This window comes from Caretta caretta, chromosome 13 (genome assembly GCF_965140235.1).
Source record: "Caretta caretta isolate rCarCar2 chromosome 13, rCarCar1.hap1, whole genome shotgun sequence".
Lineage (NCBI taxonomy): Eukaryota > Metazoa > Chordata > Testudines > Cheloniidae > Caretta > Caretta caretta.
The window spans coordinates 28,450,845-28,476,995 of NC_134218.1; the positions used below are offsets into that span (position 1 = coordinate 28,450,845).

Below are 26,151 nucleotides of genomic sequence, written 5' to 3' on the forward strand. Positions count from 1 at the left end.
GCAAAGAGCAAGGGTGACCTGAAGGTTAAGGCACAAGTACTGCATCCAGGATGGCTATCTTCTTTCCCTGGCTCTGCCAGACTCATAGGTGAGTCACTAGCCCCCCATGAGTCTGTTTCCCCACTTGTAAAGTGGGCATAGTAACACTTTTGAGCCTCATCGGTGTGCTGTGAGGATCAGTTCTGTGAGGCACTAGATCGGGGCTCTCAAACTGGGAGTAGGGACCCCTCAGGGGGTTGTCAGGTTATTACATGGAGGGGGGGGGGGTCACAAAATGTCAGCCTCCACCCCAAACCCCACTTTGCCTCCAGTATTGATAATGGTGTTAAATATATAAACAAGTGATTTTAATTTATTAGGGGGGACGCATTCAGAGGCTTGCTGTGTGAAAGGGGTCATCAGTACACAAGCTTGAGAACCACTGCATTAGATCTTCTGGTGATATGGGCAGTGTAAGCACCTAGGTAAGCAGAACTCTGCTGTGGAGCGCAGTCTCTTCATGAATGAATGGGAAAGCAAGGAGAGTACATCACAAAGAGGTGCTTTGCTTATTTATCACCTCCCCTGTTGCTTTGGTTTAATTATTTATGGCCCTATCTTAGTCTGCTAATAAATGTACTGTAGTTTGTAAAGCTCGGGGCACAGGAGATCTCACTCCAGCCTCTGCTATTAAACCTTTGCTAAGTGGTGGGGGAGAGATGGACAATTTTTTGTGTTGATTATGCCGGGTGCAGGATCGGGAGGTTCTGTTAGAGCAGCAGAGAGCACTTCTGGGGGTAGCACAGGATGCAGCTGGAGACAAGGACAGATCATGTGAATCTGGGACAAACCCCCCCACATTGTTACGGCATCCCTATGGCACAGTGTTGCTATACCCAGTCAGCAGAGGTCTTATTTCTATACTGCTCACTGCATGCAGATACTTCTTCCATGCTGGGTGTCTGAACTCTTTTGGAAAATTTCAGCAGAAATAGTTCTGCTGTTGCCCAGATAAAGGTGAGGGAAAAATATGCTGCTTTACCTCTGCTTAAAAAATGCAGATGCCCTTTTCTTTGAGTCGCTTTAGTGCTCGGTGGCTTTGGAGAAGGGACTTGAAATTTGGCAGGGAGGTGGCCTTTGTGTCAGGGATGTACCTTTTGCTGTCCCTGTGAAAATCTGCCCAAGTTGTATGCCTTTGGAAGATTGCAGTTTGCACATGCTCAGTAGAGACTTGCTACGGATTCACAGCTAAACTCACTGAGGATTCCATCCTTACTGAGCATGCTCCATGGGGTTGGAGGAAAAGAAAGAGGGGTCCCAGTGCAGGTTTTTATTATGGGGCACCTCCATGCAGCGCCACCCACAGCAGCATTCTACCCCACCTGGCACTGCAAGCCTAATCCTGGCCCAGTGTGGAGGGGAGGGCCCGTGGGAAGGTTGGAGAGCAAGGCCACCTGACAGGTTCTGGAACCCCATGTGCCAAATGGCAATGCGCAGAGCAGGGCGCCGTGCCCAGCCCCATGGACACAGGAGCTGCTGGAGCTGTCACTACCAGGTGAGTCACCTTAGTGAGGTAGAGTGGCCTCCCTCTGAACCTGACGGGGAAGAACCACTACATGCCCCCCTAGTGGGCGGAGCCAAGCCCTGCCCCCTGCGCTAGAAGCATGGGGATGGGACAGGCAGTATAAAAGGCAGGGCGTTTAGCTCACTTAGGTGGCAGCTAGGGAAGGTGGTGGTGTCTGCAGCCCAAACTGCTGTGCAGGACCCTGCCCCCAGAGGAGACAGGCCATGGAGAGGAGGTGCCAGGACTGCCATCAGCCATGTACCCTGAGGAGACAGGACCCTTGGACCATGGAACCCTACACCCAGACTGTGGAAGGAAGTAGCCCAGGGAAACTAGACATTAGTTGGAGACCAGATCAGTGTGTTTTGGTGGGGTCCCTGCTGATCCAGTGGTGGAATCATCTGCTACTGTTGAGGCCCTGGGCAGAGACCTGGTGAAGTAGTGTGGGCCTGGGTCCCCCTACTCCTTCTCCCAACCCCGGGGAGGTGGCCTACTTCCCCTTGGCCAGAGGCTTGTGCCGTGTTTTTGACTTGCCCCAGCCAGAAGGCTAAGACCCCAGGCTGTTTGCCGGCTGCCTTAGCCAGGAGGCGTAGGCTAAAGCCAGCTCCCTGCTCTGCCCGAACCAGAAGGCTGTGGGTCCTGACTGTGTTGGCTGTCAGATCCAGCCTGAAGGCTGTAGCCTGCAGCCCTGCCCCGCCCCGCCCAGTGGGTCAAACCCTAGACTGTCACTGTAGTCTGTCCTAGTCAGGAGGCATGGGCTAAAGACTGCTCCTTGCACTGCCCAGAGGGCCAGGGCTCTAGATGGTAACTGCTGTCTGCTCCCGCCTAGGCTGAAGCTACAGAGTGCTTACTGAGCTGCTGTGCCCAGAGGGCCAGCAGCTGTGGACTGTTAATGGCCATCTGCCCAGCCAAAAGGCCACGGCTATAGACTGAGTTACTCTGCCGACCTAGAGGGCCAGAGTGAGAGACTTGACCGCTATGGTGGCCTCCCTCTGAACCTGACAGGGAGGAGCCACTCTAGTCACGGACATAGAAAAAAAGTCACGGACAAAGGGGGGGGGGAAATCATGCTATCCATGACTTTGTTTTCACGCCATGACAAACCTGCTGCCTTAATGATACAAACTTTTGAGCCTCCTGGGCCTTCTAAGTTGCATGGGCCCCTGTGCACCTGCACCATCTCTTCCTCCACCAGTGCCCCTCGCAGCTCCTAGTGCTGACTAGATTGTGCTTGCGTCATCCCCACAGAGCGACTGAGCAAGCTCCATCCCAGGGGGAACCAGGCGAAACTGAGACGGCAAAGAGCAGTGAACATTTTGCCAGTTGGCACCAAGGGACCTCTGTGCCACAGCCACTCAGCTGTTCTTCATTCCAAGGTGCAGCGCTTATTTCAGACCCCTAGTCCTCTCCTGCCCAAGCAAGCCCTGCATTGCTTATTACAGAGGTGACCATAGAAATGCTGACTCTAGGAGCTGAAGGGAGAGGCAACACTTTGTGTTAAAGCAATGGAGCCCACCTCATTTCAAACTTTCTCCAAGTCATCCTGGGTCTGTTCTGCTTTTTGAAGACCTGCCCCTTCCTATAAGCCTTGTTTGGTGAAGTTGTCCCTTCAACACTGGGTTAGAGCAATGCAGTACCTGGTGACACAGTGGAGAATGTAACTCCTTCCCTGAGAAGAGGAGGGTGGGGAAGACAGGGGGAGGGAGGGAAACAGCAGTGAGCCCAGAGTTCATGACATGGGGTAAAGAGAAAACCCTTTTCATTAGAAACAGCATGAGATGTTCCACCCTTGCTTGGGAAACCCAGAGCAGAATTCAGCCTGTTTCTTCTCCTCTTGCCTTTGCTGCCTGCTCCATTCTCCTTATTCAGTTACTTATAAGGAGTCCTCTTACCTCCCAGCATGATAACAGGGTTCTTCAGAGTAAGTTCCTTGAATCCCATTTTTATCACGCTCTTTGTAATTACATCTGGGCCCCAAGCAAACTGGCTGGGCTCTGTTGTGTGCAGTTGATGTGCTGGATAAAATGGAGGTTACTCTCTTTTAATGAGTTTAGTGCTGGTGGAAGATACCAGCCTGGCAGCCCTGGGTAATGAGATCCAGCAGCTATCCAAGCAGTGCACAAGCTTCACTAAGCTGTCTCCTCAATCTGCCTTAGCCCTACCTGCAGAGACCACCTCCATCATCTTGGCCTTTCTGCTGGGGTTACTAACAAGGGGGCTGGCACAGTTTCTGGGTAGCTGCACCTGAATCCCCCTGTCCAGGGGTGCCTGGTCAGATCTCAGGACTCCTGCCATCACCTATCTCTGGGCAGGGACCCTTGTCCCACTCCCTTTTGACTGGGGGCATTTAAGGCTGCCCAGCTGCCTGCCTTACACTGTGGTATCCTCAGCAAGCCAGCATCCCTAACAGCCAGTGCTTGCATGTTGCTTTCTCTCCTAGGGCTAGGCACAGTGTATCGCTCGCAGTTACAAGGAACCACCAGATCTTTCTAAGCAAGCACCTTTATCCATAAGGTAAAAGCCTCACAGAGAAAACATACGAAAACAATAAACCGATTTAAACACCCACTAAACATACCAGGAGTCAACATCAGTCTAGGGAGCCCTAGTAGGCCAAACTCCTCTCAATCCTTTGGCAGGATTGGAGCCCGTTGGACAAAAGTTCATCTGTTTGCTGGAGCTGAAAGAAGGCCCGGTTTAAACTCAGCCTTTTTCTATCCAGAGCTGCACCCCACCACTCTTTTTTTTTTTTTTTGGAGGGGGGGGGACTGTTAGTCTCTGGAAAACCCAGTTGGAACTAGGATAGGTGAACCACCCTGGGGTGGTGCCTCTCTGGAGGTGTTTGCAGTCCCAGGTGTAAGCACCCCACATGGTGTTTCACTCCTGGAGAAGCTGTGATAATCCTCCCCTATGGAGAAGTACACACTCCTACATAAACTGTTCTTCCATGTAACATGATAGCAAGGGCAGTGCGCGGAGCCCTCTGCCCCCCCTCCCCTAGGGGCCGCAGGGATGTGGTGCTGGCCGCTTCCCGGCGCACGGCCCATGGCACCACGGGGGTGGCAATCCCGTAAGCCAGATCCAAAGCCCTGAGGGGCCGGATACGGCCCACGGGCCATCATTTGCCCACCCCTGTATTAGGTGCATTTCACAGGCAATGCAGGGTACTGGTGCATGCTGTGCTTGTGAACCCAGATCACACTTAGAGAATGCCCTGACCTCTCTTTGCATGCTTAGGGTGCACTTCCTGTACCAGGCACATTGTGGCTTGGAAAACCTTTTATTGTAGCTGCATTTCAGCAATGTTTTCTGGATAGCATCTGCGAAGTGCCTTGGGGTCCGTCGGGATGGAAATTTACAATGTAAAATTCACCTTTTAAACCAGATTTCTTGAGAGAAAAAATTGTCTGAGAGAGAGAGGGGGGGTGCACACTTTGCAGAAATTAAATCTCCTGGTGAATGTATTTGGGTGCTAACAAGGATCACTCAAATAGCCCAGTTAGAAGGAGAGAGAACTACAGTCCAAACCCAGTTACAGCATTCACAGGACTTGGAATTCTTCCAAATGCACCCTTCTGTATCCCTTGGGTAACAGGATTTTTTTGAGCTTTTGCAAGCACCCACTCTGTCTCTCTGAATTCTCTGGTGGGAACAGGAAATCTGATCTGAAAAAAATAAAATAGTGTATGAGGATGTGTGATCTTCTTTGGAAGAGAAAACCAGGAGCCCATAACATGTGGTTCATGAATAAAGAATTTGATCAAATACTTTACGTGGACCAGGAGGGGGGGGAAACCCCTCCCCCAGACAGCTTGAAGGGGATTTGAACTCATGACAATTAGAAACCTAAATAAGGACTACCCCACTGGATAGACTCTGCAGCCCTCATCAATGTAAATTTAAGGACAAAGAATTTGGTATTACAATTTTCATATTCCCTCCCCACACCCTAAAATAAATTGTTTTACGAATTCATGAAGGGTGTTATGACAAGACTGCATACCTGTCACATCATTTACAAAAGCCCAACACTTGAAAGAAAGGAAACAAATAGTTAAGAGCATCAGAAAGTTTACACAGCCCAGATAAAATCTCAGCACAATCTATGAAGTACAAAGAAATGCATCTTTCATCACAACACAGCCACCTTAACTCTAGCCCCTAGATTTTTAACACAATATATTTTTGTTATTTTGATATCTAAGTATGTTTTTAAGTGAAACTTACATCAACTGACAGTAGAAAATTTTGGTAATGTACATATTCTTGCTGATTTTTGAGAATAATGGTGCATATATAGTTTCATGGGAAAAGTGGGTAACATTGTCAATTTATGGTAAAATTAGGTGCTGTAGGTACATGACATTGCATTTGAGGTTGACCGATATATGTCATCGAAGTGTATGCAAATACTGACTATTCCTAGCATACAGGGGGGAGCTTTATTTAAAAATGTGTGTCCCTCCCACTGCAGGGGGAACAGGACACGGGTCATACAATGATTCATGTAAAGACTTTTATGGGAGAACAAGTAACTTGTATTGTTATAAACACAGCTTGTAAGAGAGAATGGCTTTCCCCTCAAGCTCCTTCTATAAATTAAACACTCAAGCTTCCAGGGAGAATTTAGCTGACTGCTGATCTATTTTTGCTTTAACTCCAATAGAAGTTTTACAACTGAGTTCCCTGTACTTGAGAGGTGATGCAGCAGTGCTGATGTCAATAATAAAAGGAATAAAAGTCTCCTTTTCCGGTGGATAATGTTTCGTTCTAAATCGATCCCAGGGTGTTTTCTAATGCTTGAATTAGAGTACTGTGTGTCAAACCACATTAAAACAGCCCCACTTGTTCATAGAACTTATAGACTCGTTTGTTTGTTTTAGATCTACTGTTCTTTTGCCTTTCCTTTTTCTGTCATGACAGCTCTGTAAAGCCTGGTCCTGCTCAGTCTGCTGGAGCTAAACAACCTGCAAGCATTTTCTGTACAAAAGGAAATAGGAAAGAAAACTCTACTGAGACCCTCTTGTTACGGAGGTGTCTGTGGCAGCCATGCCAGCAGGATCAGAGCACCCTGCAGCTGTTCATTATGTAAACCTCGGCACTACCCAAGGGCCCCAGTTCAGGCAGGTACTTAAGGGAATTAGGCAGGTGCTTCAGTACATTGTTGAATGGGGACCTGAGGAACGGAAGTGTAATCCCCATTTTACAAAGAGGGAAATTGAGGCATGGAGGGGTTTTTTTAAGCCGCTTGCTGAAAGAAAGACGGACGACAACAGGGGAAGGATGACTTCTGATGGTATCATCCTAACACTAGTGCTTAGCCCTGCACACCAGCAATATTTCCATGACCCCTCCCATCACCACATACCAGTCTCCTGCCTACTAGAAGGGCTAGAGTTATAGGGTGAAATCCTACCCCCTTTGAAGGCAGTGGTGAAACTCCCATTGCCTTTACTGGGGTAAGAGTTTACCCACAGTGCTGTTCAGCTAAGTGTCCCGCCCTTGTGCAGGTGCTCAGACCAAGTGGGTTCTCAGCACAGCCGGGAGCGCTGTTGGGCTCTCGGCTCCAGCCAGAAGCCAGTATTAGTGAAGGACCTCACTGTTAGCAAGGCCAAGCTGGTGCCATTGCTCATACTAACTGTGTGTGAGTTTGTTCCCTGTGTGTATTTGTGGTCATGTCAGTTCCTCCAGCAGCAGGGTTCTTGCAGGCAGTTGTCATGTGCAGGTTGGTAAAATCCCCTCTTGCTCTCCCCAGAGTTGCCAGCTCTTGCAAGTCTCATGATATTTGGTGCTTTTTTTCCAGCCCTGGCTCCTGAAGTCATGTGATTGCCGAGAATATCGACTTTCATTGAAACTGTACGGTGAGGTCTGAATGCTCAAAAGGCACCCGAATGCCAAAGCGCATTCCCTGCTGGGAATTGCAAGCAGGGCTAGGTGCCTGCCTGCAGCCTGGACTTAGGCCCAGATCTCTGAGAGAGGGGTGGGAACTAAGCCTCAATCCCTCATAGCGGTGCTGTTGGTCCGCCAGGCAGGAACCCCACTGACAACCTCCCTACGGGCCCCGGCTTGGAACGGACCCTCCTGCTGTAACTTCCACATTGCCTCAAACACTTGGGGTAACGTTGTTTCAAACCTGCTCCTAGGAGATGAATATCAATGAACTCTACGTGAACAAACACCAGCCCCGTGAACACAGCCTCCTCCTTCCATGGCCCTCCTCCTGTTCACTGGCAAGAAGTGCTGAGAGCACAGCTCTAAGTTGCATGGCTGCAGGCCACATCTTTGTACTGTACTCATTACCTAGGGCACCAGTACAATGCACTTAATAGCAGCAGCCCAGTCATTGGCTGCAGCGGCCTGTTACGCTATTGGACAAGTTTCTTCACTAAAGTCTGTTAAAAAGAAGTGTTGCCTGCAGATAACCTTAAATGCCCCCTAACACAGCCAATTCAGGAATGCAGCTTTGATCCTTCACACGGTACGATCCGCACATAGAGCCAATTCCATTTACAAACGCTTTCCTGTTTTCAAGATTTCCTTTAAATATGTTTGCGTGTGTGTGCAGGGCAGGGAGTGACGGGGCAATGCTAGGTGGCTGTTATGACACTCTGCAGCCTGCATATTGACAGAGTGCAGAATATTCCTCTATAAGGGTCTGGGATCTATCCATCTATTTGAAACACTGACAAATCCTTCACTACATAGCTGCTCAGATATAAGCAATGCATGACAACACCAGAGCTGTCACAGCTCACAGGTGGGTCACAGAAAGAGGCACTATTAAGCCACATTAGTATGACACTGAATTCTCTTTCTATTCAGTCCTATGCACTATTACTGGGTGTTATTTTTACTTGGCAAACAGTGATTCAGATGAACGCTACATGGATCTCGTTTATTTCAAAGATACAATAGCTATTGAGAGAAGGGGTGAAAAGTGGCCCCTTTTTATGGTATGAGGAGACATATTCTGGGTGCTATAATGAGGGATATGTTATAAAGATGCTTACACTGGACTTTATTGGAGGCTGGACTAAGTATGCAGGAGCCTGGGTTAAGCCTGAGATGAGGTTATTGGAACATCTTTGTACTATTTGGAGAATAGTAATAACTCTACACAGCATTTTATATGGTCAAAGCACCTTTGACCTAATACTGATTTATTAATTCCTGTCTGGTGGTGGTGGCAGAGGAGGGTAGGTAATACAGGATTTTTGTTAGAGCTGATTGGAAAATTTGAGTTAATATTTACCGGGAAATTGTTTTTAAAAAATAAAAATTTCCCATGTTGTGTTTTGTTTTGTCAACAGAAAAGCCCTAAACTGAACACATCGGGGTTCAAATACAGATTTCAGTAAAAAAAAATTGTTTCTGCTAAAAGAAAAAATTGGCTCCTTTGTTTGTCATTTCCGGTTTTTGTTTGTAAAGTTGGAAATGTTTGACTATAATGAACATTTTCCACGCGGGCGTTTGATTGGGTTGAAAAGGCATTTTTCTTTGGACAAAATGTGCCAGACAAAAAACGTCGATCGCTCTATGGATGCCATGTTTGGAATGTTTTGGTCCTTGTGGCTAAAGCTCTGTGTGTTTGGGATGACTGGCGCTGAGGGAATGGCCTCAGAGTAATTCAGTGGTGCTGGTTAACAAGCCCCCCGTTTTCCGCTGCTCTGTTTGTTAGGACCCGAGCCCAGAGCTGAGAACTGCCCAGGCTGGAACTCTCCTTGAGGGCTGGAAGGCTAGCCTGTGCCCTGTGCCAATGGTTAATAGTCACCAGAAAAGCCACTCTCATCTGTCATGGAACAAAGAACTTTATTACAATGAGAGAAATGGAATTATCCCTAAAGCTGCTCTATTTCACTGCAGAGCCTTCTCCAGCCTAGCCTCGCATCTCCAAATTTAAAGAAACAGTGCAAGTACCCTCCCAGCAGCAGACAGCCGAATACGGAAGGATCTGTGATACATTGTCCTCTAGGCAGCAGCTGTAGTAAATGCCTTATATCTGTGCCACTAGGATGTGAGCGGTCTTGCTGTCAGTCTGTTGCTTGACAGCAGCGATGCCTTGGGCAAGCTGAGGGCCAGTGGTATGACATCTGCAATTTATAACCTGTCCTTAGGGAATATCCTTGCGAAGTCATGTTCGGAAATGCAAGGCCTGATCTAAATCAGTCCCAACGGCATAGGGAGGGTGGCTCTGGTGAGCCCTGTGCGTGGGGGTGGGGGGCTGTGGCCGCTCAGGCAAACCCCCGGCCATCCCATTTTTGCATTAAGAAATATGGTCACCCTAGCCAGAGAGCACTGCACCTTCTTGAGACACAACCCTGTCCTGCATCTCCCGCGGGGCTAGGGGGCTCCTCCACCAGTCCCCAGGGCAGGATGGAGGAGGGTTGTTGCTGCCAGGTAGCGCTGGTGACCGTGGTGTAGAGCTGTGCAAACAGCAGATTTTTCAGTTAACTGGCAATTCTAAAAAACTGAAACAAATCTTTAGGGGTCAAGTCTTGAGGGTTTCATTTCAATCTTGACCTTTTTTTAAACACTTTTGATTTTCAAAATAAAACTAACCGAATTTTTTGAACGAAAAGTCGTTTTGAGCCCAATGAGTCAAAACATTTGTTGTTGTTGTTTTTTAAAAAAAGCCAAAATGAAACATTTCTATTTGTTTTTTGGACCGAAACAATTCGGTGAAACTGACACTAATTTGCAAAATGTTTTGGTGTTGCCAAATCTGCATTTTTCCCCCCCAAAAAAGTTTTGAATGATTTTTTCCCCCAGCTCTATATTAGTTGGGCTAAGAGGAAACCTGAACAGCAAATGGGCAAGAAATACAAGCAAAGGAGGCGTTGTGTAAGTGCATCAGGAGCAGAAGGGATGGGAGACTGACTGCAGTGCATAAACCTCTGCAAGGCAAAGGGGGCAGGTGAGGGGGAAAAGGAGACTGCAATAAAACTGAATGAGTCCTGGACCCATGGAATGGTCCAGTCGCACAAGGCTTCTCCTGCAAGCAGCTAACCACAGTGCCACATCCCAGGGACTCTGACGAACAAACCATCTCTCCCTCCATTTGCTCTTGCAGTCTCTGCTCATCTCAATTGAATTCATCTCTTACTCTTCATAACATGGGACGTTTTTTTAACTCAACTGTGGGCTCTTAGTCCAAACACGCAAATGTCTTTGAATCTGCCCTCACCATGGGATGATGGAAAAATATCTGCCCCAGGGTTCCATTTACAGGAACATGAAGTGTTCAAAAAAAGATAATGATATTATAATACAGTGTGTAAATTAGCCTGTAGAACTCAGTGCTGCATATTAATGTATTACTGAGTACAGTTTTAAAAGAGGCTTAAGCTCTTATGAAGAAGAAATTCCTATGAACAGTGAGTGACATTAGTTAGGATAAAATACATGAAACTTTCACTCTTCATACTACTTATAGGGCATCAGGTGATCATCTGGTGCAGCAGCAGATTTCCTCTGTACAAGAGTATTGCACAAACAGGTGTGCAATGAAGGTGGCTTCAGATTCCCTCCCAAACATCCAGAAATGGCCACTATTGGAGACATGACACTGGATTAAATCGGTCATTGGCCTGTTTCAATGGCCTTCTCCCAATGGCCCAACTCTCTCCAGTTCAGGTCAGTTGGAAGCACTCCCATTCATAACAATCTGTTTTATGTTGCTGAGTGGTCCTGACCTGAGAATTTGGTCAGTTACACCTAGCCAAGGACATAAAAGAGAATAAGAAGAGGTTCTATAAATACATTAGGAGCAACAGAAAGACAAAGGACAGGAGAGCTAATAACAGATGACATCAAGAAGGGTGAGCTTTATAATTCCTATTTTGCTACAGTCTTCACTAAAAAGGTAAATTGTGATCAGATGCTTAACACAATATTAACCACAAGGGGGAAGGAACACAAGCCAGAACTGCGAAAGAACAGATTAAAGAATATTTATATAAATTAGGTGTATTCAAATCAACAGGACCTCTTGAAACTCACTCTAGGGTACTTAAGGAACCAGCTGAAGCAATTGGCAATTATCGTTGAGAACTCCTGGTGGTTGAGTGAGGTCCTAGAGGACTGAAAAAGGACTGGATTGTACCTGTCTCTAAAAAAGGGAACAAAGAGGATCTGAGGAATTATCAACCGATCAGTCAGCTTAACTTCGGTACCTGGAAAGATACCAGAACAAATGATTAAACAATTAATTTGTAAGCACTTAGCGGATAACAGGGGTATGAGGAATAGCCAACATGGATTTGTGAAGAACAAATCACACGAAACCAATCTAATTTCTTTCTTTTTTTGACAAGGTTACTGGCCCTAGTGCATAGGGGGAAGCTGTAGACATGATCTATCTTGATTTCCAGTAGGGCTTTTAACAGTTGCACATGACAGACTCAAGTAAACTAGGGAAATATGGTCTAGATCAGTGATTCTCAACCAGGGGTCCGTGGCCCTCTGGGGATCCACAAGCCCTTTCATGGGATCCATGGGGCACTGGAGCTGAAATCAGATGCCCCAACGCCCCCCTCAGGGCTAAAACTGGGAGCCACGGGGCTGAAGCCCCCAGCCCTGGTGCTGCCATGGGGCTGAAGCTGGGAGTTGCGGGGCTGCAACCCTGAGTCCCGGTTCCGCCTCTGTGGGGCTGAAGCACTGAGCACCAGGCTGAAGCCCCAAGCCTCGGTGCTGCCATGGGGCTGAAGCCAGGAACTGAGGACTGAAGCCCCGAGCACTGGTGCTGTGGAGGGGCTGAAGCCGGGAGTCTGCCATTTCCCGCTTCATCCCTGGAAGGTGGGGCTCAGACTTCTGGGTCAGCCCCTGGGGTGGGGATCACCAAACCTGTAGGTCAGCCTCAACACCTTCTGGCCCAGCTCTGGCTCTGCGCAAGAGACTTTGCATGTGAGGGCTCATTTCTTGATTTCTGTCCTCGGCCCAGTGAGTCTGACACCAGCCTTGCAGGTTACCTAGCTCTGTTTACTGGGTTTAAAGGAGCTATTTCAACAGGAGCAGGACAAGTTACACAGCACAGGGGGGAAGTTTTTTAAGCATAAACAATAAATATCAGATATGGATACATTTTTAATGTGACCATCAGCTTCAAAACAACAAAACCCACTGAGTGATGATACTGAACTTCCTTCAACAGGTTCAACCACAGTAAGGGCTGAAGAACACTGAAGAGGTGATGTGAGTAAGAACCATAAAGCCGTTATTAACCTTGCAACATTTAGGAAATACGAAGACAGCTATTTGAATTTTGGTTTTATTTGTTCTGGAAGTGGAGAAATACCTCAACCGCAGTATGTAATTAGTGCTAAAGTACTGTCCAATGAATGTTTGAAACCCTACAATTACAAATTCATTTAACTACAAAGCACAACATCTATAAGGATAAGCAGCATTTTTTTTTTCCTTTTTTTCTTTTGTTTTTGAGCGAAAGGCCGAGGAATGGCTTGGTACTAAAGCAATAATGAAATCCACAACTACTGCAGATAAGAAGCTTTTAAGGTCATCTTATATAGTGGTGCAGAAAATTGCTAAAATAAAAAAATCACATACGACTGCTGAGATTTTGATAATGCCATGTATTATTGAAATAACAAAGGAAGTGTTTGGAGAGGAGAAGGCCAAGGTACTGACAAAAATACCCATGTCAAATGATGGATCATTTCTATGTCAGAAGACATACTTTCTCAGTGTATTGATCAGCTGTGTGACAATGGATTTGCTATACAGGTAGATGAATCCAGAGACATTTCAAAAATGTCCCATTTATTTGCCTATGTTCGGTATGTGTGGAATAAGGAAATAAAGGAAGACTTTTTGTTTTGCAAAGAGCTGAAGACCGGAAAGCATTCTGGTGTTGTGCAAAAAATAAAAGCCTTTGCACCTCACACTATTTTGACACATTGCTTTTTTCACTGAGATGCGCTTGCTGCAGAAGATACTGCACCAGGTCTTCGCAGCGGTAATGCTCATTAATTTTATTAAATCCAGAGCAACAAACTCCAGGTGTTTTGCTGCACTTTGTGAGGAGGTGGGTACAGAGCATCATTTCTTGCTTATGCATACAGAGGTGAGGTGGCTATTTTGAGGAAGAATGCTTGCCTGTATATTTAATCTCAAGGAAGAGTTATGTACTTTCTTAGTTGATAAGAAAAGTGAACTTGCTGAAGTGCTGAAAGCTGATGTGTGGCTGGCAAAACTGGGTTACCTCACAGACCTATTCAGTGAAATGAATAAGCTGAATAAAAGTTAGGAACACTAATTTTATTGCCCAGCGTGAAAGAATTGAGGCACTCAAAAGAAAACAACTCTGGAAAGTTCGTGTCTGTGGGGGCACTACTGATACGTGTGAGCTCTTACATTCTTTCATTCAGGAACGAAACATGGACTTTGACGTAATTAAACCTCAGCTAGCAGCGCAGCTGCCCGGTCTGCTTAGCAAATTGAATGCTTATTTTCCTGAACTCACAACAGAACAAGCTGCTACATGCGTGTGCACTACAAACCCCTTGAGTGAGAACACTGAAGCTAAACTTCCATCTAATGTCCCATCAAAACTGTTAGAAGAGCTCATTGACATTTCCTCAGACAGCTCCCTCAGAACCAGGTGCAAAGAAATGCCGCTGGAGACATTTTGGTGTGAGTGTTCCAGTGAATACATCACTGCTTCTTCTGCAGCACTGAAAAGTTTGATCCCCTTTGGAGCCACCTACTTATGCGAAACTGGATTTTCAGCCATGCCAACAAGGAAAACAAAGTACCGAACCAGAATGAACATTGACCGTGACGTGCGCTTGTGCTTGTCAAAGATACCCCCTCGTCTGGACAGAATTGTTGATCAGCACCAACAGCAAGTTGCACACTAAGTAAATAAAAATAATAATATTCAGTTTATTTTTGTGCCTATATTGTCCCTTTTTAAATATTTTATACGTGTGTGTATTTAACGATATAACGATCCATTTTAATGCAGTTTTTAATCTACTGGATATGCAGAAAACCAGTTGCTGTGGCATAGGTGGGCCTTGGAGTTTTTACAGCATTTTTGGGAGCGCCTCAGAGAGAAGAAGGTTGAGAACCCCTGGTCTAGAAGAAATTACCCTAATAAGGTGGGTGCAAAACTAGTTGAAAGACCGTACTCAAAGATAGTTATCAATGGTTTGCTGCCACACCCTGGGGATGCATTTAATGGGACCCTGGATCCGGTAATATTCAATATTTTCATTAATGGAGGGAAAAGTGTGCTTACGAAATGTGTGGATAACACAGCTGGGAGAAGCAGCAAGAACGTTAGAGGACAGGATTAGAATGAGAGGACAGGAAGGGACAATCCATTGCACACCTACAAAATGGGAAATGGCTGCCTAGGACGGAGCACTGCGGAAAGGGACCTGGGGGTTTTAGTGGATCACAAGCTAAATGTGAGTCAACAGTTGTAACACTGTTGCAAGAAAAGTGAACATCATTCTGGGATGTATTAGCAGGAGTGTTGTAAGCAAGACATGAATAGTAATTCTTCCGCTCTACTCAGCGCTGATAAGAGCTCAGCAGGAGCACTGTGTCCAGTTCTGGGCATCGCATTTCAGGAAAGATGTGGACAAATTGGAGAAAGTCCAGAGAAGAGCAAAAAAATGATGAAAGGTCTAGAAAACATGACCTATGAGGAAAGATTGAAAAAACTGTGTTTGTTTAGTCTGGAGAGGAGAAGACTGAGAGGGGACAACATGATAACAGTTTTCAAGTATATAAAAGGTTGTTACAAGGAGGGTGAAAAATTGTTTTAGTTAACCTCTGAAAGTAGGACAAAAAGCAATGGGCTTAAAATTGCAGTAAGGGAGGTTTAGGTTGGAAAAATTAGGAAAAATGTTCTAACTATCAGGGTAGTTAAGCACAGGAACAAATTACCTAGGGAGGTTGTGGAATCTCCGTCGTAGTTTTTTGTATAAACAGGTGAGACAAACATCTATCAGGAATGGTCTAATTATTATGTAGTCCTGCCTTGAGTGCAGGGGACTGGACTAGATGACATATTGAGGTCATTTCCAGTCCTACGCTACTATGATTGTATTAAAGGAAATGTTTTGTTTTGACCCAACTTGAAATTTTTGTGACTTTTTCGATTAGCTGAAATTTTTTTTTAAATTACTTTTTGGCTGGATCCAAAACTAAAATTTGTCTGCTTCTTTTGGCATTGCCAGCACATCAAAAAATCCATTATTCTCCCAGTTCTATTCTGTAAACTAGTTTTGAAGTCTGGCACTGGGCATGCAATTAATATTTTGAAAAATACTGTAGCTTTCATGTTTGAAATACCTTACACCAGGGGTAGCCAAATTTACTGACCCTCCAAGCCACATACGACAATCTTCCGAAGTTCGAAAGCTGGGGTGCGCCTGCCAGGGCTCAGGACTTCAGCATTGCTTAGAGATCTTTTTCCTAAACACTCCTCAGTGTTTTTGCAAATATAGATAGGTCTCTTTTTTTAATCCCTTTGTGACAGGTTGGACCCCCCTTCTGGGATGCCACCTGATGTGCTGGGATTTCACTGAGCGTCTCCTGCTCCACCGACCTGGGTTCCAACTCCCTGTTTTGCTGAATTATGCTCTCTGGCCTCTTGACACACACACACACACACACACAGACTGAAGTCAGTTCTGTGTTAGAGGACTCTCCCAGCATTCACGTGCACACCCCTTTTGGGAGATAAGCCCAAAATAATACTGTCTTGAACAGTATAGAAAAATCTGCACAGCGCAAGCTCATAAAAAGCCACCCTCTTCCTCAATGTGAAGAGAGATGTGCACAACTTCTTGCCCCCCTCCCAGTTAGAAATTACATAAACTGGGTTTAATAATAAAATAAGTTTATTAACTACAAAAGGTAGATTTTAAGTGGTTAAAGAGATAGCAAACAGAACAAAACAGATTACCTTAGTAAATAAACAAAAGCCGCAAACTGAGTTTAACACACTAGATAGGTAGGATACAAATTAGCAAATTCTCACCCTGGGTGATAAACAGGCTGGCCCAAGTTGCCTTGGCTTTCACAGGTTTTCTTACTTTCTTTCTAAAAATCCTTCCAGCCTGGAACCATTACTTCACACAGTTCAGTCTTTGTTCCTCAGGTGTTTCCAGGTGTGTTGTAGGGAGAGTGAGGCCCCCTCATGTTGTCATTGTCTCCCTTTTATATCTTCCCCTCACTTGCTGGAAAGCTTTTTTGCTGTGACCTGGGTCAAACAGTTCCCACTGTGTAGAGCTATCTGTGAGAGGTTTCTATTGCACACAGTTCCTGGGGTAATCCTTATGCTTGTGTGCATTTCTTCAATAAGCCACAAACATTATTTGGCCTCATCCAATGTAGCACATTTGAAATACAGAGACATGGTCAATATTCCTAGCTTCAGCTACAAACATGATACATGCATACAAACTGGATAAACACATTCAGTAAATTATAACCTTTCCAATGATAGCTTTCAAGACCCATCTTGCATAAAGTACATCTCATTTATGTCATATCCATATCATAAGCATATTTCCATAAAGAATATGGAGTGTAACATCACACCTTCACTCTCCATTTCAGTGAGAATTCTGAGCTAAAAGCTAAAAGATGCTATGAATGGGTAGTCTTTGTTATACACTAAATGATCCAGAGTCTGGACCCAGTTTCAATGCTGTAAATCCACAATATCTTCACAGAGGTTACACCAGTTTTAGACAAGCACATCTGAACTTGGGAGCTGAGCCAGTATATCCACAGTCATCTGAAGAGCTCATGGCAGGTCAGCATTTCTGTATCCTCTGCCTAGACACAGGCAGTGCTGTCTGTGTAAACTTTAGCATTTTTATCTGCTGGGATAGGCATAAATATTTCACATTTTGAAAATAAATGTATCTTTAAAAAATAAGTAAAGGAGGTGAAGTGCAGCATCATTTATTCATGGGAATGTCTGTAAGTGGGTGTATCATTTATTCATGTACGCTTCTGTCCTTGTCCCTTTCTCTGGATCTGGAGTGGAGAGAATGCCTGTTCTCTGGTTATAATGCAGCAGTGATAGTTGGCTGTTCTGATACAGATGTACTGGGCACTATTCATATCCCATCAGTCAGCTCCCCTACCTGGTAAGGGCACTAAGTGTGAGTGAGAATGATCAGTGGTGTTGGTGAGACAAGGTGGGGGAGGTAATCTTTTATTGGACCAACTTCTGTTGGTGAGCGGTCTTGACCTGAGAGTTTGGTGAGTAGTCTGCTGGGGCACGTGGTAAGGAACTTTGTTAAGTTAGGCTCTAGTAAATGTTTTATCTTTATATTTCTTGTAACCATTTTTAACTTTTATGCCTCATTACTTGCACTCACTTAAAATCTCTCTTTGTAGTTTATAAACTTGTTTTACTATTTTTTCTAATCCAGTGTGTTTAAGAAATAAGCGGGCATATTATTCCCTTAAAGGAAAATGGACTTAATATGTACAAATGTACTGTCCTGGAGAGAGCTTAATGCATGACTGGAAGATGCTCAGTTACTATGGGCAGATAAGAACCTGAATAGAATAGAATACATGCTGGTAAAGCAAATAAACTGGTCAAAGTGAGTTGGTATCTAAAGGTCCACGGAGAAGAGGAATCAGCCTAACTAGTCAGTTGGCTTGGGACACAGTCACTGTGTTTCTGGGTCTTCTTCACAGCACTGCAGATGTTTCACTTCAGACAATGTGTCTGAGGGACAAACACTCTTGCAAAGAGGATCGCATGCTGTGGGTTTACTGTGGCATTGCATACACACTTTGTGTGTGCGGTGGGAGGTGGTCTTAATTTCACTGGGATTCTCCAGAAAGAAAAAGGTTTTTGTTTGTTTGCTTTTTAGGGCGAGTGGGTTTGTGGCAAATCACAGCAGCCCTATAATATGGTCATGTACATGGCTGTTCAAAGACTCCAGGGTACAACCGCAGGGGGTCCAGGCAAGCAGTCCCTCCGTCAGCGCGGCTCTCTGTCTGAGTGCAGGCTGACTGCTGCAATGCAATGTGTGGAAAGGGCTGCTGCTCTCTGGCTAGCTGCTGGTGCACAGGTGGCCATCGCCTGAGACCTAATGGGATGTAGCTGTTTTCCAGGAGCTGTCCTGATCGTTGCTGTTTGGGCAAAGTGGGGCCTTGAACCTGCCTGTAGCTCCTGATTGCTTAATCCTCAGGAGACTTTTGTTTCCGTCAGCTGTGCAGCATGTCGCTGAACTCCTGGAATTGTCTTCATAGGGTGTGAATCCCTGTTTCGTTTGCGGTAAACACTCCCCTGTCACAGGTTAGGATTATTCTCAAAACCTCACTCAGAGCTGGTCCTGCTTCCCGGCTCTTCAGTCTGCCAGGTGCTGCCTGGCAACAGCAGTGTCCAGGGCTGCGTGCTGCATCCATCAATACATGATGGGTTACATCTGCCCTGGGTTCCATTAAGCCAAGGCTGATAGTGGGGCAAAGTCCCGCAAGATGTAAGCTTCAGCAGGGAAAGGCACTAGCAACCCCTATGGTACTGGGGTGCCTGGGAGTGACCAGCCCAGCTCCTCAACTTGTGCTGCTCATGGGGCAAGGGTTGTGAATGGCCAGAAAGCCCAGGTGATGTGCTGATTCAGCATCTGCTGGCAGAGCTGCTTTGGAGTGCACCCGGCTCCTGTTTGCAGCTCCCCCTCCCCACTGGAATCCCTGCCACATTTTCAGAGAGGTCTCAACCCACGCTTCAATCTTGGCAGCGGCATGTTTGCAGGAGCAGGCAATTGGGATCAACCAGCTGTGATCCCGCACGATAGAGTTTACAGGGACCCACATGATGACGTTTCCTGCCAATGGCTCCAGTCCTGCAACTGAGGCAGGTGGCTAGAGCTGTGCAAAGTTGCACTGAAGTCAATAGGGTTCTGAGTAAGTACCTGGTACAGCCACCTGCCTGTGCCCTCGCAATTGTAGGACTGGAACCTATGTCTGTAATCCAACACGTGCATCCACAAATGAGTAAGGGTCCCAAATTGCAGAGGTTGTTGTTGAAAATGCATCCCTTAGGGTATTAATTTATAGTTCTCAAAATCTATATATGCACATGAAAATGGCCATACTGGGTCAGACCAATGGTCCATCTAGCCCAGTATCTTGTCTTCTGACAGTGGCTGATGCCAGGTGCTTCAGAGAGAATGACCAAAACAGGGCAATTATTGAGTAATCCATCCCCTGTCATCCAATCCCAGCATCCGGCAGTCAGAGGCTTAGGGACACCCAGAGCATAATGTGTCCTTGACCATCTTGGCTATTCTCTATGGACCTATCTAATTCTTTTTTGAGTCCAGTTATAGTCTTGGCCTTCACAACATCCCCTGGCAAGGAGTTCCACAGGTTGACTGTGCGTTGGACATGCAATGAAGGGGCTAAATCCAATGAAACTCTGAAAATGCACTGGAATTCAAGGGACAATGCTCCTTCCATCTGAGGCTACTCCCTCTTATAACAACACTCAGATCCACAGGTAGAAGGTCCTAGAAATGAACAGTAGAGAATGCCATGAGCCAGGGAAGTATGGTCCCCATTTTACAGCTGGGGAAGCAGAGGTACAAGGAGTTTGAGTCACACAGTGAGTCAGTGACACAGCCAGCGACGGAGCCCAGATCACCTGGTCCTTATCTGCTAGCCAGATTTTCCCTGTTTCCTCAACTTGTGCCCAGCTCCCAGGCTTTTGCTGTAAACAAACAGCACTTTTGGAGAGCTGCTACAGATGGTGACTGCTCCGGAGTTCATGCTCTGCATCAAAGTTTCATTAATCAAAGCTTGTTTCTTACTCATTTGAAAGAATAATAAAAAAGCAGCCCCCCCAAAACCCCTTTCTCTTGGAAATTCCAGCACAAAACCCACTTAGAAAGGCCTGAATACCCTGCTGTGAGGTCCCTGCTCCAGCTCCCTTCGCTCCCTCGATTCCCAGAGGCTAGGGGGTCTGGTTGCTTATTCAGAAAGGTCAAGTTTTTCTTACCACATTTACCATTCTCTCTTCATTGCACACTCTAGCCCATAGATTGTTTTCAGTGCTCTCAGCTGGGTCATGTGGCTGTTTTGCTACTTGAAAAGCCTGGCTTCAGGAAGGCCCCAGCTCTGCTGGTTTCCTAGTTGCTCTCAGCTGTGTATATTTTTAGCCCTGGAGGTGAGGCCAGGGACAAGGACCCCTTTTGTGACAGAGCACTCTCGCTCTCCATTCAGCTGTGGAGGGGTGGTGGGGACAGCATGTGGGTTGCTTTGGAAGTGAGGTTATGCTCCCAGCTCGCCACATCAATGGGTCTGCAAGAGGCCCATGGCAGGTGGCGCTTAGGTAATCAAACCCCTCCTTTCAGCTGATTAAACTTCAAAACAGCCAAATAAAAATTAGACCCAAGAAAATTTACCTAAGAGCACAGCGCAGGTGGGTGGAGAGGAAGTTCTGGTCCAGTGGCTTAGGTGCTAGGTGGGAGGCTTAGAAGACTTGAATTTTGTTCCCTCTACCAAAGACTTCTCATATGACCAGGGCCAAATCACTTAATCTCGCTGTGCCTTGGTTCCCTTTCTGTCCCTGCTAACAAGCATGGGATCTGTATGCAGGTGGCCACCAGTTCACTACACATGCACAACCTCTGCCTTGTATGTGCTCCTAGAAGAATGTACATGCCTGTCAGGCTCCCTGAATTTCTAATGAGGGAATCCTGTATCACTACAGCCTGTCTGTGTCCCCATCTCCTGTAGTGACCTACTGGCCTCCTGCAGGGCTGGCTGGTTATTCCAGAGTCTGCACCCAGACTAATGGGCCAGCTTCCATGGAGCTACACGGACGCATGTGGGCCTGAGCGTCCCCTATTGACACAGATGGAGCAACGCCACACTGGAGCTGCGTGATCCACGCAGCATGTTAGTGATGTTGAGTGCTAGCTGCATATCACTGAGAAACTTGTAGCCGACTGTGAGTCATTGCCAGGCAACCCAGAGATGTCCCTCTGAACAGCCACTGATGGCCTGGGGGACAGTGGGAGTTTCTAGGAACAAACCTTGTCATGCTGAATTAGCACAGTGAGAGTATGCTAGCTGATAGTCCAGCAAATGGCCTGGCAATGAAGGCTGTGATCAGCCACCTGGAGGGAATACTTCCCAGCGAAGAGACGAACTCGTACCTGGCACCCAGCACAAGTGTGCAGAAGTTTGGTGTATGGCAGGGTGGGGGGCTAGGGGGAACCACACACAATGGGGCATCAAACACAATGGCTCAAGCCCTGGCTTCTCCCAGGCAAATGAATCAGCGGGAAAACCTGTCAGCATCACTTAAAGCATCTTGCTGATGTCTGCAGCAGCTGGTCTGGATCCACCCATTCCAGGGTTTTTAAACTGCATAGCAACGCCCCTACTAGTGGGAAGTTCTCTCCAGCTCAGCGACTGATGGAGCAGGAAGTTAAATCCGCAAGGGCCAGATACCGAATCCGATGGTCCCGCAAGTGAATAAGAGGGAGATGCACAGGGAGAGGCTCCCTAAGCTCCATGAGACACAAGGATGCTCCCGAGGGATGCTGGAGCTCCCCCTGCACTGAGATCAGGGCATGTGGGGATGGACTGCAGCTCTGCAGTGGCAGAGGGGAGTTGGCACCACAAATCACCAGCCATCCTAGATGCAGCGTCTGGTCCAGTGGAGGTGGAGAATGGTGATGACCCCAGTTCTCTCCTGGGGACATCCAATGCCCCACATGTGAGGATGTGGTGCGGTGGGGAACACAGTGATGCCCCTTTGGGGTGAAGCGGTGTCTCACTCACAGACGCACACAAGGGCTGTATATAGTTTCAGGATGGAGTCTGTGACCCCAGACAGCACGGCAGACAGCCCCTGGGAGCTGTGTGCAGCCCCAGTCTCTACTCCTGGAGAGGAGCGTGATGACGAGGCTGGCTCCTTTTTACCATCTGCTAGAAGTAGCAGCAGCAAGAGCAGGGGCCAGGTATTCTCTATCTTCCCATGCCCAGCGTGGTGCTGACGTCTCCTCCTCTGTCCCTGCAGATGCGGAGTGGCAGGGGGAATAATGGCTCCAGGCTGGGCACAGTAATTCTTGGTTTAACGTGTTAAAATCCATTGGCAAAGGCTGGAATTAGCTCCTGGCTCCTGCAGGAGGAAGGGTGCTGTATGCACGTGAGTGCCTATCACACACTGGGCCATTAGGCTCCAGTTGGCACTTATGAGGCCACTGAAGGAATGCCTTGGCCAGACCTCCTGCGCAGTGCTGAGCAGTATATTCGGGCGGACAGAGTGCGAGCTGATCTCGCTCTAGTCTGAACTCATCTTGATTTTTTCCACAGGCTTAATGCAGGGCTGGTTGCCCCCTGAGATCCTTTGAGACAGGAAATGCAAATCAGTTATCAGCCACAATGTTGTCATGCCTATGGGATCGGTCTGCAGCTGGATATAGCTGGGTACCCAAACTCAGGCCCAAGGGATGCAAATTCCTAAGCTGCAGTCAACACCAATGATCTCACTGCAGTCACCAAAATACCTTATAATCAGTGGGGGCTGGAAATATCTGAAAGCAGATAGGCAAACTGCACACAGGGAGGTGCTCGCAGAGTTGGTTTACAGCCACAGGCTTGGTCAGAACTGTATTAATTCACAGTGGTTCTTTGAAATGGGAATTTTTCTGGCTGCTGCCAGAGCCAAAGCTTTCAATAAACACAATTGAAAAGAAAATAAATAAATTTTAAGTCTCTAGCGCTTATGGTTACAAAAATAATCTTGAAAATTCAAAGTGAGTATAAACTGATACAGTGATATCTGTCTGAGTCTGCAGACAGTCTGAAACTCCACTTCCCGCCGTCCTGTGAGTGCAGGGTCGGGCCCGCCCTACAATCACTGGGCGGCAGGAAGTGGAGCAACCCGGCCCCAATCCGCTCCGCTGGTTTGTGCTGGGGGGCGGTTCCCCCCCTGCCCTCCAAGCCTGCTCCTGCCCCCCACAGGCCTTGGGTGCAGTCCCCCACCCCCCGCGGGGGGACTGCATAGGGCACCACAATGTCTAGGGACGGCCATGATGTTAGCCATTGCTTCTGGGGTCAGTGGGAAGGGAAAGGTGCTTGTTTGCATGTGTCTAATCAGGCATAAGCTCCCCTCTTTAGCAAGGGCTGCTCAGACTCCACGCCCTTTAGCTCTGCCCTTTGGTCTAGGGCTGGGCATGCAGTGGGCCAGATTCCTTTGAAAGGAGTGTGAGGCGGATGAAAGGAGGCAGGATCCAGCCAGTAGTTGGCTCTGTTGGGGTAACATGAGCACAGGCCGAAGAAACAAACCCAAGAGCCCTGACAGGTTCCTTGGGCACCAAGTGAGACCTCAGCCTGATCTGGCTGGCAGTCCTGCAGCAGGCACATGCAGCCCTCAGCCAGCAAGTTGGATGCAAATATGAGACCACGCACTCGGGAGTCTAGCTTTGGGCGTGTCACATCTCTGGAGTGAAGGTGGCAATGGCAGAGCCTTTGTTGTCACCATCGTTATATTTCCTATCCACAGATGCACCGCAGCCCCAATCATCATTCCATGGACTGAACTAAACAGTGATGGCACGAGAGCGGCTCTGCGAACGAATGGAGACTTCAGCCTCGTCTGCTTGGCTAGGCTCCAGCTGTCTCCCCAAGAGAAGACTCTACTCAGGAGAGTCAGTGGTGGTTGTGTTGTATCTCTACTGGGGTCCATGTAGCTACACCAGGGATGCATCTGCTTAGGGTGTATTGTTGGATCATATTAAAGAAGTTCTGTATTAAAATCACAAATGAGTTTGATTCCCCATAGTTTAAATTCCAGGGTATTACTAATTAAGAGGTCTCTTGGTTTTTGGTACTGTTTCTCTCCCTCTATGTGTGAAACTTGCAAGCTGCTAATTGTGTTAGTACATTCTAAGACAGAGTCTGTTCTCAAAGCAATTCACAGAGAGAGAGACTCAAAGCAATACTCTAACAACAGAAACAGAGACTCCCCGCCCTTTTGTTGTATTAACAATTGTAATTAAAATAGAGATAGAGGATGTATGTGGATGGATACTTGGTGTGGATAATAACTGAATGATCAGGGAGGTGCCAGCCTAAGAATACAGTGTCTATCGGCTGAAGAAGGCGTCAAGTGGAAATAACCAGAGGACCCCCGGAGGGCAGACTGGAATCCACCCAACAGCCTCAAGGATGGGAGAACCAAAGAACAAGATAACATCTAGCAGCACAGAGCCGTCAGGAATGTGCCATCTGCTGATTGATTCAGCAACAGCATGATGAAGCAATTCCCATAGACTGGCACAGGAAGAAATTCCTATACAAATGGACTCTAGAAAGTGAGAACTTTGGGGTCTGATTCTGCAAACCAACTTCCAGGAGCATCAGATGAGCATTTGACAAGGTCCTGCTCCCTCCTCATGTCCAGGCCACCTGGCCAGTGGCTTGGCATGAGCAACTCTAAGGCTGGTAACTATGATAACAACCTTGCAGAACCTGTGTGCGTGTGTTTGTATGAATGAATGTGTGAATAAATATGAGATTGAATGGAATGTTATAGCTATAACTAACTGCTTACTAGGATTCTTTCTGTATTCACAATAAATGTGGTGTTTTGCCTTTTCCCCTTTAATAAGATCCTGCTGGTTTTTATTTTATTGGTATAACAGTATTGTGCCTTTAAAACAAGAAGGAGATGGGGATGGGGAATTCCCCTCTGATCCCAGTGCATGCTGGGCAAAGTGTCATGGGGAGGAAAGATTTCTCTGTTCCCAGGCAGTAGATCTTGAGAGAAGGAGGTGGAAGGAACTGGAAGTCTAGGAGGCTGCAGCACAAGACGGGTATGGAATGGACCATGCTGGAGCTTTCTCCGCATTGCTCTGTGGCCTGAGGAGACCTTCCTAATGGTAAAACTGGAACAGCTGTTGTGAATCCAGCAAACCCCAGCACAGGGACGAGGAACATATTCAAGGTGGGCGTTGTTCCCTGCACATGAACATATGGAAATAGCAACATGCGTCCCCACCTAGGAGCAAGAATGGGAGAGAAACAGCAAGCCAGGCAGTACTCGGGGTCAGAGGTTGGGAAGTCCATCCCGTAAACTCAGAGAGTGCATAAAAGTGGAGAGCCAAAGAGGGAGGAATCAGGACGTGCTGGAGCCAAAGTAATTGTAGGTCAAGATATTTGCTCTCCCAAGAGCTGGTGTCAGACCTCATGCCTCTCCAATGAACATCACCTTGTGTTACAGCTGCACCTCAGCCCACCCCGGGGAAAGTTAAGTAGCTGCGTGGATTGACTCTGGCCATTCTTTCTCTGCTGTGCAGCTGCTTTCTGCTCCTTGCAGCTGAAAGCATTGGTTTTGTTATGACAACAGCAGCAGCGGCCACAGCTCAGCCAGCCATGATTACATTTCCCCCCAGGAGCAATCATGCAGGTATGTCGCTGCCAATCTTCCTGATTAAAACCTTGACATTTCAGTTCGACACGCTCCTTGCTCACAGAGTAACGCGCCAGGAGAGCAGCGCTTTGCTCACTCACTAATGGAATTGTGTACTGTACGTAAGCTGGAGACACCACACAGATAAAAAGTTGTGTGAAAATCCAGATGGGGCCTG

The 26,151-nt window shown here is 46.9% G+C and overlaps 1 long non-coding RNA gene across 4 annotated transcripts in view; it reads left to right on the forward strand.

Moving 5' to 3' along the window:
• LOC125622452 (uncharacterized) overlaps positions 1 to 14,436 on the forward strand; it is a 40,578-nt gene extending 26,142 nt beyond the window's left edge. For 2 of the 4 annotated variants that reach the window (XR_012664734.1, XR_007352731.2), the window contains exons 3-4: positions 10,977 to 11,176; positions 12,693 to 14,436. This is a non-coding gene — a long non-coding RNA (uncharacterized LOC125622452). Of the gene's footprint in view, positions 1 to 359; positions 465 to 2,791; positions 2,914 to 10,976; positions 11,177 to 12,692 lie in introns of those variants that run through there. The other 2 variants (XR_007352732.2, XR_007352733.2) reach the window with 2 other exon arrangements.
• Positions 14,437 to 26,151: the final 11,715 nt, after the last annotated feature.